The sequence below is a fragment of the Taudactylus pleione genome, unplaced genomic scaffold (genome assembly GCF_031769625.1).
Source record: "Taudactylus pleione unplaced genomic scaffold, aTauple2 ptg000212l, whole genome shotgun sequence".
NCBI classification, from domain to species: Eukaryota; Metazoa; Chordata; class Amphibia; order Anura; family Myobatrachidae; genus Taudactylus; species Taudactylus pleione.
In genome coordinates, this window is record NW_028284614.1 from 4,234,856 (window position 1) to 4,255,071 (window position 20,216).

At 46.9% G+C, this 20,216-nt stretch overlaps 1 protein-coding gene across 3 annotated transcripts in view; it reads right to left on the minus strand.

Annotated features, from left to right (window-relative positions):
• Positions 1 to 17,880: 17,880 nt before the first annotated feature.
• LOC148517699 (uncharacterized) overlaps positions 17,881 to 20,216 on the minus strand; it is a 93,483-nt gene continuing 91,147 nt past the window's right edge. For all 3 annotated transcript variants that reach the window (XM_088478359.1, XM_088478360.1, XM_088478361.1), the window contains one exon: positions 17,881 to 18,456. The gene's annotated coding sequence lies outside the window, so the exon portion shown is untranslated. The remainder of the gene's footprint in view (positions 18,457 to 20,216) is intronic.

Consider the following 20,216-nt stretch of genomic DNA (forward strand, 5'->3'; position numbering starts at 1 on the left):
GTCAGGCGCACTGCGCCTGAACGTGGGAGTCCCAGTGATGCGCCTGATGCAGGGTTAACTGGAAGCCTACAGTTGTCCACCGTTACATATGCACAGCAGTCCCTGCAAAGATTAGTATGGGGTTTATACAGTAGACTGCATTCATAATAGTAAAATTAATCCCCTGATACCGCATATTGGAGGTTAGGTACAACAGTTACCAGGAGTGTTACGGTGACACTTCAGTGCCAGCACTTGTAATACTTCCGCTATGAACTAAGGTTGCTAAGCAGAGAAGAAACTGACTGTAATACCGCAACAGAAATCTTATTGCAGGCACAGGGAAACTAGTCAGGAGAGATTGCAACCGGATAGCTACATTTCACTCTATTACACCTTTTACACCAGAGCTAAAACCCGGGTTATTGAAGGATTAACCCGGGCAGCTCCCTGGTGTAAAAGGGGAGAGGGCTGGATCGCCGGGTCGAGGGACCCGGCAATCCAACCCAGGAAAATAGCAGGGTTTAACACGGGCGTAGCCCGTGACACCCTGCTGTGAGAACAGCGCACTCCGGGTCACGATGACCTGGAGTGCGCTGCAAGCCGGCTGATTGGTCCGGCTTCAGTGGCGCTTGGAGATGACGTCATCTCCAAGTGACCACTTACACGCCGGAAAAGTCAGGTCTATGCAGAGTATCCCGAGTCGGCGCCGGCAAAATTCAGGATCTGATCTGGATAGGAACCCTGTTCCAACTCTGGGTCATACCCCGGAATTTTGGTGGAAAACAGGTATAATTAGGCCTAAGAAGCTACAGTCCTTTGGTTGCTGCAGTGATAGTGTTGCACAACACATTGAATCCAGGCAAGCTAACAACACCATCGCAGCAGGATAAGTTACAGAGGTGTTATACAGTGTTGCATTAATTAGAGACGAGTACTGTAGCTGGAGCAGTTTAAGAACATCTGTACAGGACTTGGCAAAGACAGAGTAGATTGCCAGTTAAATAAGTCCCAAAGAACTGTTCTTCATATCCCGGGCAACAAAGGGTGCCCCCTATTAACTATTTTAGCGCTGAACTAGCATTGTATGAGACATGTAAAGAGCAGTAGTTTGAGGAAAAACGTTTTCCTAAAAAGGTGTTTAGAAAAGTAACACAAGTTTGCAATTGTATTCTTGATGCAACCTTATCCGTTTATCATACTCACGTGAGTCTGTTTGTATAATTTAGAGATGTTAAGGGAATTGCATAATTAGTCATTTGTTAATTGCCACTAGAGCATACTTACCCATTTATAGTTTGCAGGTTCGAAGTCCAGAGTTCGCTGGTGATCTTCAGGTTCCTGAAAAATAAAATAAACAAGAGTGTTACTGTGTGTCTTACTGTCTACTGAATTGCATTGTTGATATATGAATATTGCCAAGTGTTTCTTTGCTCTTGCAAAGTAAAATAAACATAAGAAAGGATTCACTATCGCTATCTTTACTGTTATACTATGTTGTATGATTACATTGTGAATAAACCCGTAGTTTAGGGCAGGGGTGGGGAACCTTTTTTCTGCCAGGGGCCATTTTGACATATTGAAAAAGGGAAAGAAAAGAAACCTCTTTTTATTGGGGGCACAAACTTATTCAAATCTGTTAAAAATGATATTTAATGTTATTCGTATAAAACATACAAACACAACACTATACAACAATGGACAGAGCACACAATTAACATAGAAATGGTTACATTGGATGGTAAGATATCTAAATAATCCTCACATATTATGATCATAGACAGATTCCATCCACTCAAAGTATATTCAGTGTCATACACCTTAATGTTTTGGGCGAAAATATAATAAATGTACAGTAAAGTATTATAGGGAAAATAAACAGACTACTGGTGGTATCAGTGTCAATAGATTGACAATAGAAAAAGTATGGTTGAAAAGAACTGCTCAAATACTGCTGTTAATTCATCCGCTAGGAAGCATCAAATGATTTTAATGAGTGTTCCCCTCCTTGATGGCAGTTATAACAGTCAGAAAAGAAAGAAGTAGTTGCAGATATCAGGAAAAGAGATAATCAGTAAAGTCATGGCACTGAATATACTTTTAGTGGATGGAATCTATCTATGATCATAATATGTGAGGATTATTTAGATATCTTACCATCCAATGTAATAATTTAATTGTATGTTCTGTCCTTTGTTGTACAGTGTTGTGTTTGTATGTTTTATACGAATAACATTAAAAATCATTTTTAACAGATTTGAATAAGTTTGTGCCTCCAACAAAAAGAGTTTTCTTTTCTCTCCCTTTTTCAACACTGTAATCTAACCCTAGGGGAGCACTGCCAACTTTATTTGTTGATGGCATCTAATTAATTCATGTTTTCTTTTGGATGCAAAATTTATGTTTTTTGCCAGACAACCTGAGAAATTGGCTATATATAACTATTTAAACTTGTGCGGAGACATCTTCCCTTTATGATATATATAACATTATTTGCGGGCCCGGTTCAGGCCACACCCACTTCATGTGATGCCATATGGGACGGGGACACAATCGCCGGTGATTACAGCAATACTTAGGATGCTCCGGGGAGCTGTACGGGCAGCAGTGTGACTGTCTGAAGCATCCTAAGGACGTTCCAGACGGCACTGCTGCATAGATTCTGGCTGCAGGGTGCCATTCTAGGCACCCTGCTAGCCAGATGAGCCTAGCAGAGAAAAGCTCTGAGGGCCAGACCAAATGACTCTGCGGGCCTTATACGGCCCCCGGGCCTGAGGTTCCCCATCCATGTTTAGGGTATCACATAAATATGCCCTTTTCTTCTGCAATAAGAATGATTTTAACAGCTGCTTATTAATAAAAATCCCTTAATGATACAATACTATTTCTTTGCATTAGATACGGGCTTTCAGCTCCACTAATGTAAAAAAAATAAATCGGAAAATTTATAAAATTATATAAAATGTTTTTATTTTTTTGGCAAAACATTTTATTAATGTGCCGCGCCATACTTATAAAGGCAAATCAAAACCACCTGTTTTTAGCAGCAGTAGGGATATTTCACTTTAAAAACATTGGCCCCTATTGGGGAGATGTACTAAACCTTGAGAGTGATAAAGTGCCAACCAAACAGCTCCTAACTGTCACTTTATAGGTTGTATTTGAAAAATGACAGTTAGGAGCTGATTTGTTGGTACTTTATCACTCTCCATTTTATCACTGTCATGGCTTAGTACATTTCCCCGAAGTCTTGGGAATATATCAGACTCACTTATCTGACAGTCAAACCAGTTTACAGTAATTAATTACAATATTATTTCTGTTTATTTATATTACACCAATTTCCAGCAATATGTTTTATAGGGGCCTATTCAAAATCACTTATATATTATAATTTTCACATACGTTTGTAAAAATTAAATGTCAGGGCCATTCATTTAGTTACAAATTTTTTTTTCTTTTTGGAAATTGATGATGTTACTGAACGCCATCGTTCAGCCCCCGATAATCTTTAAAGGCTGCTGTTTACACATCCGAAGGAGGGTCGGGGGGCGGATTCGGACACCCAAGGGGGATAGGGAGTGCCGGATCGGACACCAGAGGGTGCAGGGGGTCTTAGGATGCGCAAGACAGCGGGGAATAGAAGTCCTTCTGGCGTCCTTCTGTGTATGTCCTTCTGCGCATGTGCAGAAGGCCGTGGGCCGATTGGATTCCTCTCAAGAGAGACATCCTGAAAAGAAGCCCATAGGCTTCTATTGGGTAACCTGGAGATGGCGTTACCCATCCGGATGAAGCACCAGAATGCATCGCATTCCGGTGCTTAGTACCTATGGGGTATGCTGTAATCCGGTAAACTCCACAAAAACTGCATTTTTGAGGTTTTTACAGCATTTTCCCATTTAGTAAATCCATATCTGCGTTTGTTGTCAACTTTGCACTTTTTGCTTCCAATCAGGGCCATAATTAGCTATGGGCGATCGGTGCTGCCACACAGAGCGGCAGACTACAGCCATACGGCAGACTGCAGCCATAACAGCCCCCAGGAGCATCTGTAGCACTGTTTGTTCCAGTTGCTTGTGGCCCTGCCCCCTTGGCATGATGTCATGCACTGGTGACGGTATCCTAACCCTGTTAGGATGCCAGCATCGGGATTCTGACCGAGGGGATCCCAAGCATCGGCATCCCGTACCCAACCCATACAGCAGTACTCACTGTTGTAATACACACTCTGAATGGAGCGGAGCCTGTAGCAGAGCAGGGGTGCAGAGAACTCACCAGCCGGTGACATCTGTCCTCCACTATGTTGCTCATACACAGTGGCAAGATGGCGCCGCGCATGCACAGGAACACTGCAGGTGGCCATCTTGGTTAGGGAACAACGTTTTTCTAGAAGAGCCATTTTGTTGGAGACTGCAAAGTGGTGCACTTCACTACTAGTGAATCAGTGTGATCGCTCACCCCCGCACAGGCAGAGGAGATTGCTGCTGAGCTCAGCAGCCTCCTTAGACCCACCGCAGTCCAGCACGCAGCAGTGTGTACTTGCCTGGGGTGAGTGACAGCTTCTGCTGACAGGTAAGAAGGGGGTGGGGGAGCGCGGACCCGGGCCCCTGTTAAGCCCCGCCAACAAGCCTGCATAATTAGTACCCGCTCCCCCCCACTATCGGCACCCCTGATTGTAGTACATATAAGAAAGCGTACCTCTTATTCACATTACACCGCACATAGGGCCTGATTCACATTAATCCATAAAGTAGAGTCTCTTATTTATGTTACGACACACAGTAGTGCCCCTTTTACACAATGCCCACAGTAGTGCCCCTTTTACACAATGCCCACAGTAGCGGTGTCCCTTACACAATGCCCCCAGCAGTGGTGCCCCTATGCAGTCCCCTTAGTAGTAGGGTCCCCTATACAGGGCCCCCAGTAGTATGCCCCCCAGTAGTATGCCCCCCATTAGCATGCCACCCAGTAGTATGCCCCACATTAGCAGGCCCCCCCAGTAGTATGCCCCCCATTAGCATGCCACCCAGTAGTATGCCCCCCATTAGCAGGCCCCCCCCAGTAGTATGCCCCCCATTAGCAGGCCCCCCCAGTAGTATGCCCCCCATTAGCAGCCCCCCCAGTAGTATGCCCCCCATTAGCAGCCCCCCCAGTAGTATGGCCCCCCCCAGTAGTAGGCTGCCCCAGTAGCAGGCCCCCCTCAGTAGTAGGCTGCCCCAGTAGTAGCCCCCCTGTAGTATGGCCCCCCCAGTAGTAGTAAGCCCCCCCAGTAGTATGCCCCCACAGTAGTATGGCCCCCCCAGTAGCAGGCCCCTCAGTAGTATGACCCCCCCAGTAGCGGACCCCCCCCAGTAGTATAGCCCCCCCCAGTAGCAGGCCCCTCAGTAGTAGGGATGCCCAGTAGCAGACCCCCCCAGTTGTATAGCACCCCCAGTAGCAGACCCCCCCAGTAGTATAGCCCCCCCAGTAGCAGACCCCCTCAGTAGCAGACCCCCCCCAGTAGCGCCCCCGGCCCTTGCACAACTTTCACAAGTTAAAAAAAATAAAAAACTTACCTGATTCCTGATTCCCCGCTCCCGCGCCGTCCGCTCTGCTGAGCCTGTCACACACTGCGGAGGGAGCCGGAAGACGGAGCTCATGTGTGAGCTCCAGCTGGCTCCCTCCGTGCAGCAGCCAATGAGAGTCTGTGTGACTCTCATTGGCTGCTGTAACAAACACACAGCTGCCACTGGCGGCTGTGTGTTTGTATCTGTGTAGGGCAGAGCGCTATCACAGTGCTCTGCCCTACACAATAGGAGACTTGATGTCGGATTCTCTAGTGAGAATCCGACATCAGGCGGCTGCCGTTCGGCCCCGAACGGGGATCCGAGTCAGGCGGTGAACACCAGAACAGGGTTCGGGTGGACTCGGATCCCCAATGTTCGGGAGCGGTTCGGATTCCACAGAATCCGAACCGCTCATCTCTACATAAAATGTGCATTTTTTTGTTCCTACAGTATTAATAACCTCAATAACATTTATTTCCACTCGTTTTCAGTCAATTTTGGTTACCTCAAAGCTCACAATATTGATTTTTTTCATCTAGTTAAAGGGCCAAAAGGTTGCATCCAGTTTGCTGGCTCAAAACTGATTGATATAATTATTAATGGAGTTGAGGACTATGCAAAGATGATGATTGGGATACCCTTGAGGATTGAAGGCATGGGCCTTCATAGAGGACAAGGAAGTTGACGGCCTTGCATTATCATGATGACTGCTGGCGGCAGCTACAACATGTGGTTCTTGGCCTTGCTCTCCTGTCATGTGACAGCCCTCCATATTTTCTGCGGTCTTGAAGCAGTGTCACAAGCACCAATAGTGTAGCCAATGTGCGGTTACAAAATTCACACACGTGCAGTCGTGCGCACACAGAAAAAAAATATACAACAGACACAATTTTTTGGGGGGGTCCAGAACTTGGGCCCAGACCACAGATTGGTGACGGCTGGAGTTGGGCAGCACTAGGTTACGGTGCTGTATCTTGTGTGGCTAAGCCTAACACGCACACACACAGAAAATAAATAGACAAAAGACACTATTTTTGGGGGGGAGGGGGGGTTTTGGGTCCAGAACTTGGGCCCAGAGCACAGATTGATGACGACTGGAGTCGGGCAGCACTAGGTTGCGTTGCCGACTTGCTAGATCTTGTGCGGCTAAGCCTAACATGCACAGACACACAGACAATTATTAGAAAAAAAGACAAATGATTTAAAAAAAATTTATGCTCCAGAACTTGGGCCCAGAGCACAGATTGATCAAGACTGGGGTCGGGCAGCATTAGCTTGCAACTTGCATTGCTGGCTGGATCTTGGGCCTGATACAGACCCGTTCGAAAGCGCTATGCGCTCGCAGGCGGGTCGATGGCCGGGCAGTGCACAGCGTGCGGGAGCCCTGGAGTGAGCGAGAAATCACTCGCTCCGGGGCTCGCAGCAAAATGGAGAGGCTGTCGATGTTGATCGACAGCTCGCCCCGTTTTGTAGGCGGGGAGGGAGGGTGGCTGGCCAAACAGAGTCGTTCCCGAAGGAACACCTGCCGTTTGAGGGCGGCCCTAATGACATCACCAGTGATGTCAGAAGTGAGCTTCCGGCTCTATTAGAGCCGGAAGCTCACTGGGACTTGCGGCAGACGAGACCCTACCACAAGGGTCTTGTCACAAGCCCGATGGTCGCGCTGGTTGCGACCATGACCTGGCCGCCCGCAAAAGCTGTGGGTGGCGCTTGCTTTTTGTGAGCGGCTCTGAATCAGGGCCTTTGTGCGGTACTGCGGTTAAGCCTAACACGCATGCACGCACACACACACACACACAGAAAAATATAACAGGCACTTTGATTGATTTTTTTTTTTTTTAGCACGACTGGAGTCAGGCAGCACTAGCTTGCTGGCTGGATGTTGTGCGGTACTGCGGTTAAGCCTAACACGCACGCACACACATACACAGAAAAATATAAAAGACACTTTGATTTTTTTTTTTTTGATTATATATATATTTTTTTTTTGGAGTCCAGAATTTGGGCGCAGATGGACACAGCATCAGCCCAGATGTATCTACAATTCTGCACCAGCCGAGATGGACACATCAGACATGAGAAACACCAGCCCAGGACACAGCAGACAGCACAGACAGCCCAGATGGATCAGCAACAGCCCAGATGGACACAGCAGAAAGCACAGTGACAGCTGTCACAGGCACCAGCCCAGAATGGATCAGCCGTCACCAGCCCAGGACACAGCAGACAGCACCAGCACCTCTCCCAGCCCTACACTACCCACCCTCCCTGTTCAGTCTCCACAGCCGGAGTGAAATGGCGTCCGTCGTGTGGTCCCTTATATACTACATTGATCATTGAGACGAAAGCTCGCGAACCGCGAGATTTCGTCTCTATGGTTTAGCCTCGATTTGAGAGATCCGAGTAAGACGGGAACATCCGAGCCTGCTTGGATCCGACTCGGTCCTGCTAAATTCGGGTGGGTTCGGATCTCTGGAAACCGAACCCGCTCATCTCTAGTTCTGGGTTTTGTGTTTTGAATCTGTATTTTTTTGGAAAGAAACATAAAAACAGCTAAAATCACAGAATTTGTGGGTTTTTCTGTTCCTATGCTATTATTAACCTCAATAACATTAATTTCCACTCATTTCCAGTCTATTCTGAGCACCTCACACCTCACAATATTGTTTTTAGGCCAAAAGGTTGCATCAAGGTAGCTGGATGACTTTGCTAAGCGACACAAATGGGCGGCACAAACACGTGACCCATCTAGGAGTGACATGGCAGTGGCAGACAGGATGGCAGTTTGAAAAACTAGGCCCCAAACAGTACATAATGCAAAGAAAAAAAAGAGGTGCAAGATGGAATTGTCCTTGGGCCCTTCCACCCACCCTTATGTTGTATAAACAGGACATGCACACTTTCATTTCAGCAACAGGGTCTGCCACACGACTGTGGCTGAAATTATTGTTTCGTTTGGGCCCCCACAAAACAAACTGGCAATGAATCTGTCCCTGCACAAACTGGCTCTACGGAGGAAAGATGTCGTCCTCATCCTCCTCATCCACCGATTCCTCACCCTCTTCCGTGTTGTGTACATTCTCATCCTCACAGAGTATTAATTCATCCCCGCTGGAATCCACCACCACAGGTTCCTCTATACTTTCTGGAAGCTGGTCTTCTTGGAAGAATTGATAATTCATTTTGATGAACATCATCTTCTCCACATTTTGTGGAAGCAACCTCCTACGCCTTTCGCTGACAAGGTTCCCGGCTGCACTAAAAACTCTTTCAGAGTACACACTGGAGGGGGGGCAACTTAAGTAAAATAGAGCCGTTTGTACAGGGCCTCCAAATTGCCTCTTTTTCCTGCCAGTACAGGTACGGACTGTCTGACATGCCTACTTGGATGCTGTCACCGATGTAATCCTCCACCATTCTGTCAATGGTGACAGTATCATATGCAGTGACAGTAGACATGTCAGAAATTGTTTACAGGTCCTTCAGTCCGGACCAGATATCCAAACTTGTTCCTGTCTGCCCTGCATCCTCCATTTATGTGATATACGTGCGCCTAAGGCGCACACAAACACAGAAAAAAAATATTTCTTTTTTTGGGGCACTTTGGGGGTTACACCACCCTTCAACAGACAAGCCAGCTGGCCCTTGACTTATGACACAAGCGCACGCTTGGCGCTGCTACTTTGTTGATGCACGTGTGGCTACTGCGCACACAATTCACAAACACAGAAAAAAATATTTTTTTATTTTTTTTGGAGGGCACTTTGGGGGTTACACCACACTTCAACAGACGAGCCAGTCGGCCCTTTACTTATGACACAGGCACACGCTTGGCGCTGCTACTTTGTTGAAGCACGTGCAGCTACTGCGCACACAATTCACAAACAGAAAAGAAAAATTTTTTTTTTTTGGAGCGCACTTTGGGGGTTACACTATCCTTCAACAGACGAGCCAGCTGGCCCTTGACTTATGACACAGACGCACGCTTGGCGCTGCTACTTTGTTGATGCACGTGCAGCTACTGCGCACACAATTCACAAATACAGAAAAAAATAATTTTTATTTTTTTTGCACTTGGGGGGAGCACCCCTGATGCACAGATCACCCCCTGGACAACACTACAGCACCCCTTTAGGACTACAGCCTTTATGGGACACTGCACAACATAGCCCAGCCAGCCCCTATGGACTTTGGAGTGGACACAGCCCCTATGGACAACTGACTGCACAACATAGCCCAGCCAGCCCCTATGGACAATAGCATCACAACACAGCCCAGCCAGCCCCTATGGACAACAGCAGCACAACACAGTCCAGGCAGCCCCTATGGACAACAGCAGCACAACACAGCCCAGTCAACCCCCTATGGACAACAGCAGCGCAACACAGCCCAGCCAGCCCCTATGGACAACAGCACAACACAGCCTAGTCAGCCCCTATGTTCAACAGCAGCACAACACAGCCTAGCCAGTCCCTATGGACAACAGCAGCACAACACAGCCTAGCCAGCCATAACTCCCACCCTCCCTCTTCACTGTCCACAGCCGGAGTGAAAAATGGCGCCGACACGGGGACCTTTTATAGAATCCAAAACCCGCGAGATCCGACAGCGGGATGATGACGTTTTGCCTCGATTTCAGATCCGAGTCAGGCGGGAAAACCCGAGCTGGAGTCGGCTCCCGGCTCGGATCGGGAGGGCTCGGGGGGGGTTCGGATTTCATAAATCCGAACCCACTCATCCCTAATATAAATATATATATATATATATATATTCAATATATAGGCACCAGATTATTTGCAAGAGCATAAATGATACCAATGTACTATGTTTACATTATGAGGTTTATGTACTAAGTAGGGGTGAGCGGGTTCGGATTTCTGAAATCCGAACCCCCCCGAGCCCCCACCGATCCGAGGCAGATCCGAGTCAGGCTCGACTTTTCCCGCCTGACTCGGATCTGAAATCGAGGCAAAACGTAATCATCCCGCCTTCCGAGTCTCGCAGGTTTTGGATCCTATATAAGGTACCCGCGTCGGCGCCATTTTCTCACTCGGCTCTGGACAGTGAAGAGGGAGGGTGGGAGTTAGGGCTGGCTGGGCTGTGTAGTGTAGTGTAGTGTAGTGCAGAGTAGTGTTGTGCTGTGCTGTGCTGCGCTGCTGTTGTCCACTACTTCAAAGTCCATAGGGGCTGGCTGTGTTGTGCTGTGCTGCTGTTGTTAATAGGGGCTGTGTCCACTACTTCAAAGTCCATAGGGGCTGGCTGGACTGTGTTGTGCAGTCAGTTCTCCATAGGGGCTGTGTCCACTCCAAAGTCCTGTGCAGTGTCCCAGTCCTAAAGGGGTGCTGTAGTGTTGTCCAGGGGGTGCTCTGTCCGTCAGGGGTGCTCCCCACAAGTGCTAAAAAAATAATATTTTTTGTGTGTTTGTGAATTGTGTGCGCAGTAGCCGCACGTGCATCAACAAAGTAGTGCCAAGCGTGCGCCTGTGTCATAAGTAAAGGGCCGGCTGGCTTGACTGTTAAAGGGTGCTGTAACCCCCAAAGTACACTCCAGTCCAAACCAAAAAAAAAATATTTTCTGTGTTTGTGAATTGTGTGCGCAGTAGCCGCACGTGCATCAACAAAGTAGTGCCAAGCGTGCGCCTGTGTCATAAGTAAAGGGCCGGCTGGCTTGACCGTTAAAGGGTGCTGTAACCCCCAAAGTACACTCCAGTCCAAACCAAAAAAAAAATTTTTTTCTGTGTTTGTGAATTGTGTGCGCAGTAGCCGCACGTGCATCAACAAAGTAGTGCCAAGCGTGCGCCTGTGTCATAAGTAAAGGGCCGGCTGGCTTGACCGTTAAAGGGTGCTGTAACCCCCAAAGTACACTCCAAACCAAAAAAATATATATTTTCTGTGTTTGTGAATTGTGTGCGCAGTAGCCGCACGTGCATCAACAAAGTAGTGCCAAGCGTGCGCCTGTGTCATAAGTAAAGGGCCGGCTGGCTTGACCGTTAAAGGGTGCTGTAACCCCCAAAGTACACTCCAGTCCAAACCAAAAAAAAAATTATTTTCTGTGTTTGTGAATTGTGTGCGCAGTAGCCGCACGTGCATCAACAAAGTAGTGCCAAGCATGCGCCTGTGTCATAAGTAAAGGGCCGGCTGGCTTGACCGTTAAAGGGTGCTGTAACCCCCAACGTACACTCCAAACCAAATAACAAAATATTTTTTCTGTGTTTGTGAATTGTGTGCGCAGTAGCCGCACGTGCATCAACAAAGTAGTGCCAAGCGTGCGCCTGTGTCATAAGTAAAGGGCCGGCTGGCTTGACCATTAAAGGGTGCTGTAACTCCCAAAGTACACTCCAGTCCAAACCAAAAAAAAAATTATTTTCTGTGTTTGTGAATTGTGTGTGCAGTAGCCGCACGTGCATCAACAAAGTAATGCCAAGCGTGCGCCTGTGTCATAAGTAAAGGGCCGGCTGGCTTGACCGTTAAAGGGTGCTGTAACCCCCAACGTACACTCCAAACCAAATAACAAAATATTTTTTCTGTGTTTGTGAATTGTGTGCGCAGTAGCCGCACGTGCATCAACAAAGTAGTGCCAAGCGTGCGCCTGTGTCATAAGTAAAGGGCCGGCTGGCTTGACCATTAAAGGGTGCTGTAACTCCCAAAGTACACTCCAGTCCAAACCAAAAAAAAAATTATTTTCTGTGTTTGTGAATTGTGTGTGCAGTAGCCGCACGTGCATCAACAAAGTAATGCCAAGCGTGCGCCTGTGTCATAAGTAAAGGGCCGGCTGGCTTGACCGTTAAAGGGTGCTGTAACCCCCAAAGTACACTCCAGTCCAAACCAAAAAAAAAATTATTTTCTGTGTTTGTGAATTGTATGCGCAGTAGCCGCACGTGCATCAACAAAGGAGCAGCGCCAAGCGTGCGCCTGTGTCCCATAAGTAAAGAGCAGGCTGGCTCATTTCTTAAAGTCTGGTGTAACCCACAAAGTGCACTACTCTCCAGCAAAAATAAAGAAATATTTTCTGTGTTTAGCCGCACGTATATATCAAATCGATATAACATAAATGGAGGACCAAACTTTCTCCGATAAAAATAAAATAGAGAAAGATCAAGAACCACTTCCTCCTAGTGCTGAAGCTGCTGCCACTAGTCATGACATAGACGATAACATGCCATCAACGTCGTCTGCCAAGGCCGATGCCCAATGTCATAATAGAGGGCACATACAATCCCAAATGACAAAGTTCAGGAAAATGACCTTGAAAAAAACATTTAAATCAGCTGAAGAGAAACGTAAACTTGCCAATATGCCATTTACGACACGGAGTGGCAAGGAACGGCTAAGGTCGATCCCTAGTATGTTCATGACTAGTGGTTCCGCTTCACATGACGATGGAAGCCCTCCTCCCACTAAAAAAATCAAAAGAGTTAAGCTGGCAAAAGCACAGCGAAGAACTGTGCTTTCTAAGAAGATATCACAAATCCCCAAGGAGAGTCCAAGTGTGGTGGTGGTTGCGATGCCTGACCTTCCCAGCACTGGACGGGAAGAGGTGGCTCTTTCCACCATTTGCACGCCCCCTGCAAGTGCTGAAAGGAGCACCCACAGTCCACTTGCTGATATGAAAATTGAAGATGTCACTGTTGAAGTACAACAGGATGAGGATACTGGTGTAGCTGGCGCTGAGGAGGAAGTTGGCGAGGAGGATTCTGATGGTGATGTGGTTTGTTTAAATCAGGCTCCGGGGGAGACAGTTGTTGTCCGTGGGATGAAAAAGCCCATCACGGTTATGCCTGGGCAGAAGACCAAATATTCCACCTCTTTGGTCTGGCAATATTTCTATCCAAATCAGGACAACAACTGTCTTGCCATATGTACCTTATGTAAAGGTGGAATAAGTAGGGGTAGGGACGTTAACCACCTAGGAACATCCTCCCTTATACGGCACCTGCAGCGTGTTCATAATAAGTTACTGTCAAGTTCAGAAACTTTGGCTAAGACCGTAAGCAGTCCAGGGACACCTAAATCCCGTTGTCCTGTTGTATCCAAGCGCCTGCAAACCACACCGTCAACTCCCTCCTCGTCAATTTCCTCCTTAGTCAGGATCGGAAGTAGTCCTGCAGGCCATGTCACTGGCATGACTGACTCTCCTATCCCGGATTCCTCCGGAGGATCCTGCATTGCTACGCCTACTGCTGCCGCTGCTGCTGTTGCTGCTGCTGGGAGTCGTTCATCATCCCAGAGAGGAAGTAGGAACACCACTACTTTTACTAAACAATTGACCCTCCAACAGTCCTTAGCGAGGAGGATGAAGTACGACAGCAGTCATCCTGAAGCAAAACGTATAACTGAGGCCTTGACTGCTATGTTAGTGTTAGACGTGCGTTCCGGTATCCGCCATTAGTGCAGTGGGATTTAGACAATTGATGGAGGTAGTGTGTCCCCGGTTCCAAATCCCGTCTAGATTCCACTTCACTAGGCAGGCGATACCGAGACTGTACAGAAACGTCAGAAAAAGTGTCCTCAGTGTCCTGAAAAATGCCATTGTACCCAATGTCCACTTAACCACGGACATGTGGACAAGTGGAACAGGGCAGACTAAGGACTATATGACTGTGACAGCCCACTGGGTAGATGTATCACCTTACGCAGCAACAGCAGCAGCGTCACCAGTCGCAGCATCTCAGAAACGCCAGCTTGTTCCAAGGCAGGCTACGCTGTGTATCACCGGTTTCAGTAAGAGGCACACCGCCGACAACCTCTTAGAGAAACTGAGGGAAATCATCGCCCAGTGGCTTACCCCACTTAGACTCTCCTGGGGATTTGTGATATCTGACAACGCCACCAATATTGTGCGGGCATTACATCTGGGCAAATTCCAGCATGTCCCATGTTTTGCTAACACAATAAACTTGGTGGTGCAGAATTTTTTGAAAAGCGACAGGGGCGTGCAGGAGACGCTTTGGGTGGCCCGAAAAATTTCTGGCCACTTTCGCCATTCATCGACTGCGTGGTCAATTTGTTGAAATCAGACCACTACATTTTGGCCACCGTGCTCGATCCTAGGTTTAAAGCCTATGTGGTGTCTCTCTTTCCGGCCGACACAAGCCTGCAGAGGTGCAAAGACCTGCTGGTGAACACACTGTCAGCTGAAGCGGAACGTGACACGTCAACAGCTCCTTCTTCATTTTCTCCCGCAACTGGGGCTGCCAGGAAAAAACTTAGGTATCCTAAGCAACCCGCGGCAGGGCAGGCAGGACCAAGTTTGGACATCTGGTCCGGACTGAAGGACCTGGCAACAATTTCTGACATGTCTACTGTCACTGCATATGATACTGTCACCATTGACAGAATGGTGGAGGATTACATCGGTGACAGCATCCAAGTAGGCATGTCAGACAGTCCGTACCTGTACTGGCAGGAAAAAGAGGCAATTTGGAGGCCCCTGTACAAACTGGCTCTATTTTACCTGAGTTGCCCCCCCTCCAGTGTGTACTCCGAAAGAGTGTTTAGTGCAGCCGGGAACCTTGTCAGCGAAAGGCGTAGGAGGCTGCTTCCACAGAATGTGGAGAAGATGATGTTCACCAAAATGAATTATCAGCTCTTCCAGGGAGACCAGCCTCCAGAACGTACAAATCGACCTGTGGTGGTGGATTCAAGTGGGGACAAGTTAATACTTTGTGAGGATGAGGATGTACACACTGAAGAGGGTGAGGAATCGGTGGATGAGGAGGATGAGGATGACATCTTGCCTCCGTAGAGCCAGTTTGTGCAGGGACAGATTAATTGCCAGCTTGTTTTGTGGGGGCCGAAACGAACCAATCATTTCAGCCACAGTTGTGTGGCAGACCCTGGCGCTGAAATGATTGGTTTGTTAAAGTGTGCATGTCCTGTTTATACAACATAAGGGTGGGTGGTAGGGCCCAAGGACAATTCCATCTTGCACCTCTTTTTTTTCTTTGCATTATGTACAGTTTGGGGCCTAGTTTTTCAAACTGCCATCCTGTCTGCCACTGCAGTATCACGCCTAGATGGGTCACGTGTTTGTGCCGCCCACTCGTGTCGCTTAGCATAGTCATCCAGCTACCTCGGTGCAACCTTTTGGACTATTGTGAGGTGTGAGGTGCTCAGAATAGACTGGAAATGAGTGGAAATTAAGGTTATTGAGGTTAATAATAGCATAGGAGCAGAAATACCTACAAATTCTGTGATTTTAGCTGTTTTTATGCTTTTTTTCAAAAAAATACAGATCCAAAACACAAAACCCAGAACCGAAAACACGGAAGGGTGGTTTTGGCAAAACCAATCCAGATCCAAAACACGAAGAAAGATCCAGATCCAAAACCAAAACACAAAACACGAAAAGTGGCCGGTGCACTCCCCTAGTACTAAGCCTTGGAGATAAATAAAGTGGATGGAGGTACAGGGGTCTATTTACTAAGCCTTGGATGGAGATAAAGTGAACAGAGATAAAGTACCAGCCAACCAACTCCTAACTAATTTTTCAAACACAGCCTGTGACATGGCAGTTAGGAGCTGATTGGCTGGCACTTTATCTCCATTCACTGTATCTCCATCCAAGGCTTAGTAAATAGGAGCTGACTGGTTGGTACTTTAGGGTCTAACTGTCATGTTACAGGCTGTGTTTGAAAAATGACAGTTAGGAGCTGATTAGTTGGTACTTTATCTCCATCCACTTTATCTCTCTCCAAGGCTTAGTACATAGGGCCTGATGCAGCAAGGATCGCTGATGTGATGGCGGCTGCAATCGTGCACGCAGACATGCTGCGAAAGTATACTAATGTTGGCAATCACAAAGCCATCGCGCGGACAACATGATGAGGCCCACTTCCTTTATCTTACATCAGTAATATCTTGCAATCCACCTAAAACATCGGTACCATCGAAGTACATCAGAGCCTCATGCACAATCACAGCAGGTCAGACCTCACTTATAAATTGCTGACCTCTCTGCACGCATGGAGCACTCTGCGTATGGCCATCACAGTGGCTAATTTATGCACGCCCCTGTAACGGCATTCAAATGCACTGGCACGCCTGCATTTCAGTGACCACCCCCTCTGTCACCACCCTCTCTGCGTGGTCTATATGATCGCAGTGAAGCATACACGCACTGCGTTACATACGCATGCGCTGTACGCAACAATCGGCTATCCTAGTACGCGATTGCAATAGCGATCCTTGCTGAATCAGGCCCATAGACCCCTTTGTTATAAGGTGGCACCTGACCTGGTCACTGAACTATTACTTTCCTCCCCCCATTATTATTGTACATCTTGGTTATACAAGATCATGACTATTCCTATCACAGAGCGCATGTTGTTCTAGTGTATCATCTGTAACTTTCAACAGAGCTAATTTGCCGACCGTTCAGCGCTGTCTCAGTGCCCCCCTGGCCCAGTAAAGTGGCCATTTTGATAACGCTACATCAGATTGGTGTTACCAAATTAAATGTTCAAAAATGTGATTGATCAGGATTTATTGTCAACAACTTAAAAAAATATATAGAGTCATACTTGCTTACTCTCCTGGGACTGTCGGAAGCTTCCCGAAAATTGGGTGCCGCTCTCAACATCCCGCAAGAGGAGGCAACTCCCCCCCATCATCCGCCGACCCCCCGCGACCGCACGTGAAAGTGGGCGGTACGGAGGGGCGATGATGCGATTCGCGCTAAATCGCGTCATCGTAGCCCTGCCGCCTGCTTTGTAATGCTGGCAATATCGGCATTATAAAGCGTGTGATGATGTGATTGTGCGGACATGCCCCCGATCTGCCCCTTTTGGCCGCCCCTGCCCTCTCTGCTGCACCGACCTGGCAGCCCCCTCCCGGAAGGAGCTGCCAGAAAGTCGGCATGTATGTTTATATTGTATATAAGGGAGCTTGCGTGTACTGTACAAATGTGTGTATTTTTTATACATGTATTTCTCACAATCTTCAAGCAATGGAGTTGATGCTGGCATGGTCTGCCGTATACTAATCACACTAATCACACTCCATCCTTTCCATGGGCAGTGTGATATGTTTTGCTGGAGGTGAGACAAAGTGGCAGCGAGGTAAGACAGCACAAGGCAGGAATAGACCCCCTATGTCTGCTGCTCATTGTGCAAACTACACTACTACGCCCTTCTATTGTCCATTATGCTGTGAGACATGTACATATACAAATATAATAGTAGCAGACGCAAAAATTATATACACAGTGTTGATGTTTGAAAGATTTAATGCAAATTAATATACTGCACATTTCGACCCCAAAAAAACATCGTACTAGACTAAGGGCCTGATTCAATTAAGGATAACAGTTGCTAATACTGTATACACGCAATCGACTGATTGTATCGCACTGCGTATGCGAACCCATTGCATTGAGCATGCGTGAACCAGCCGCTGCGATCTGAAGTGCGATTGCAGAGGCAACGCAGACCCATCGCAGAGTGATTGACATGAAGTGCCGTTTGGTGGTGGCAAGGTGGTGGTCGGGCGAACGCAGGCATGCCAGTGAGTTGGGACGGTGTTGCAGGGGCGAGAATAAATTATCCACTGCAATACCATACGCAGCCTGAGGCCTCATAGCGTGCGCTGAAGTTAGCAGTTCCTGAGTGAGGTCTGACCTGCTTTACCTGTGCGTATGGGTCCGATGTTACTCGATGTTACTGATTATTTTGCTATGTTGCCAAAGTATACGGATGTGAGTAAGGGTAAGTGGGCGTCCTTATGTCAGGCTGCGATCGCATTGCAAATGCAAACATTTATACAGCACCACTGATAATAGCAACTGCGTTGCATGAGTATTAGCAGAATAGCGATCCTTGCTGAATCAGTCAGATTTTGATACATACAGTAGATATGAGTGAATATTGTGATACAATTGTATTAGATTCTGGCTTGTGCTCATGCAAAGGTCATTCATCTTGTTTGGACTGTACCTAAGGATAAAAGAAAATAATTTTTTATCAGTTTTTGGTTTGAAAAATCAAGGTGAACACAATGATATATATAATTATAGTGGCGCCTTTCTAGCCCATTTTAGAAGAAAATAGAGAAAGGAGCTACAGGGAGAGGTTTAGAGGATCATGCGATAAACCTTCTGACCACACAGCTGTTGAATTAGACACATTAAACATTGCATTGATAATGTCCCATACTTCTTTTACCCTAGAGGGGATTTGTTTTGTTTTGTTACAGTACATATAACCCCATATTTTATGCTATTTAAAAGGTCAATGCTTTTAGTAGCAAAATACCCTGTGTTTTGTAAAAGTAGAGATGTGCGTGGACCGCGGATGTGCGGTTCTAATTCATCATCATGTTTTGGTTTGGTTAAAAAAAAAAATCATTTAAAAATCGATAAAAAGAGATAAAATCAGGTAATTTGGAACTGTTTTCATGCAATCCAAAACTCGAGTTGGGTCTTTAAATCCGAGTTCCGAACTGACCGCAGAACCGAGCCAGGACTCTGTTAGATTCAGAACCCCAAAGTGATTGCAAACTGGGACTCGATTCGACTCTGAACCCCTAAGTTTGTGTGTGTTCTTATTTTAGAAAAACTGAACCGCACATCTCTAATTAAAGCATTGCTCTTTAAATTTTGCCCTTAAACACACTGGTTAAATAATTAGGACGGAGTGCATTTCATATGCAAGGAGTTAAAGTAAACACCCGAGCCTGTGGGTGTCGGCCTCTAGACAAGAAGGGGCTAGTTCTTTAGTGAGGTATTGTTGTGGGGTGCGGTTAGGTTTGGTTAGCCTATAGGATTGGGCAGGGGATGGGGTTAGGTTTGGTTAGCCTATAGGATTGGCAGAGGGTGGGTCAGTGCTATTTCAGAGTTGCTGCTTGGCAGACATTTTAAAGAAATTTCTCTGGTCGGCTGTTTCCCGCCCTCCCTCCCTTATTCATTGAGTTGTTTGGTGTCAGCTTTTCTTGTGGCGGGAAAGAACGGTAGCAGTCGCCATCTGTCTTTGGAGCTTGAGGTGCTCTCCCTTCCAATACATGGCTTAGGCTGATTTTACCCTACTGGGGTCAGCGGCAACCACCTAGCCAGGTGGGCCTTACGTTGTATCATTGGGGTGGGAGGCGGATACCTTGGGCGTGGTAATGGGCTGGCTGCTCGCCTTCCATTTAGAAGATCGGTGTGAGTATGCAGTTGGTGATCTTGCATTGTGGGGCCGTTCTTTCTGCGCCACCATACTTTGTCTGTCTTTCTTTCTTATTCTATTAGTTAGTTCAGTTATACATTAAATAGTTTAATTAGTTTAAAATGAAATAAAGCTGACCTTCCTTTCCCCTTATACAAGTCTCTGTGTCATTATATCATTATGACTATGGTTGGTGATTTACCCTGCACTGTTAGGAGAGAACACTCATCAGGCGATGGGGAGTTTAATAAAACCTTGCTAACTGGTGCAACTTTGCACCTGGACAAACCTTGCTGCCATGCAAAGCAGACAAGTGCATTTTCATCATGACACACTTCTGAGGAAGCCGCTGATTGCACATACAGGCGGAGAAACGCAAAAAGGACTGTGCCCCCTTTTTTTAAAACCAGCTGGTATACACCATTCTTTTATCTCCCGGGAGAATTGGAAGTACAAAGATTTTTTTTAAAGTACTGAAGTGGGAATCCATGAGTTTCATTGCACAAAGACTGCATTAAGCTGAATAGAGACTTCTGAATGAGTATGGAGAA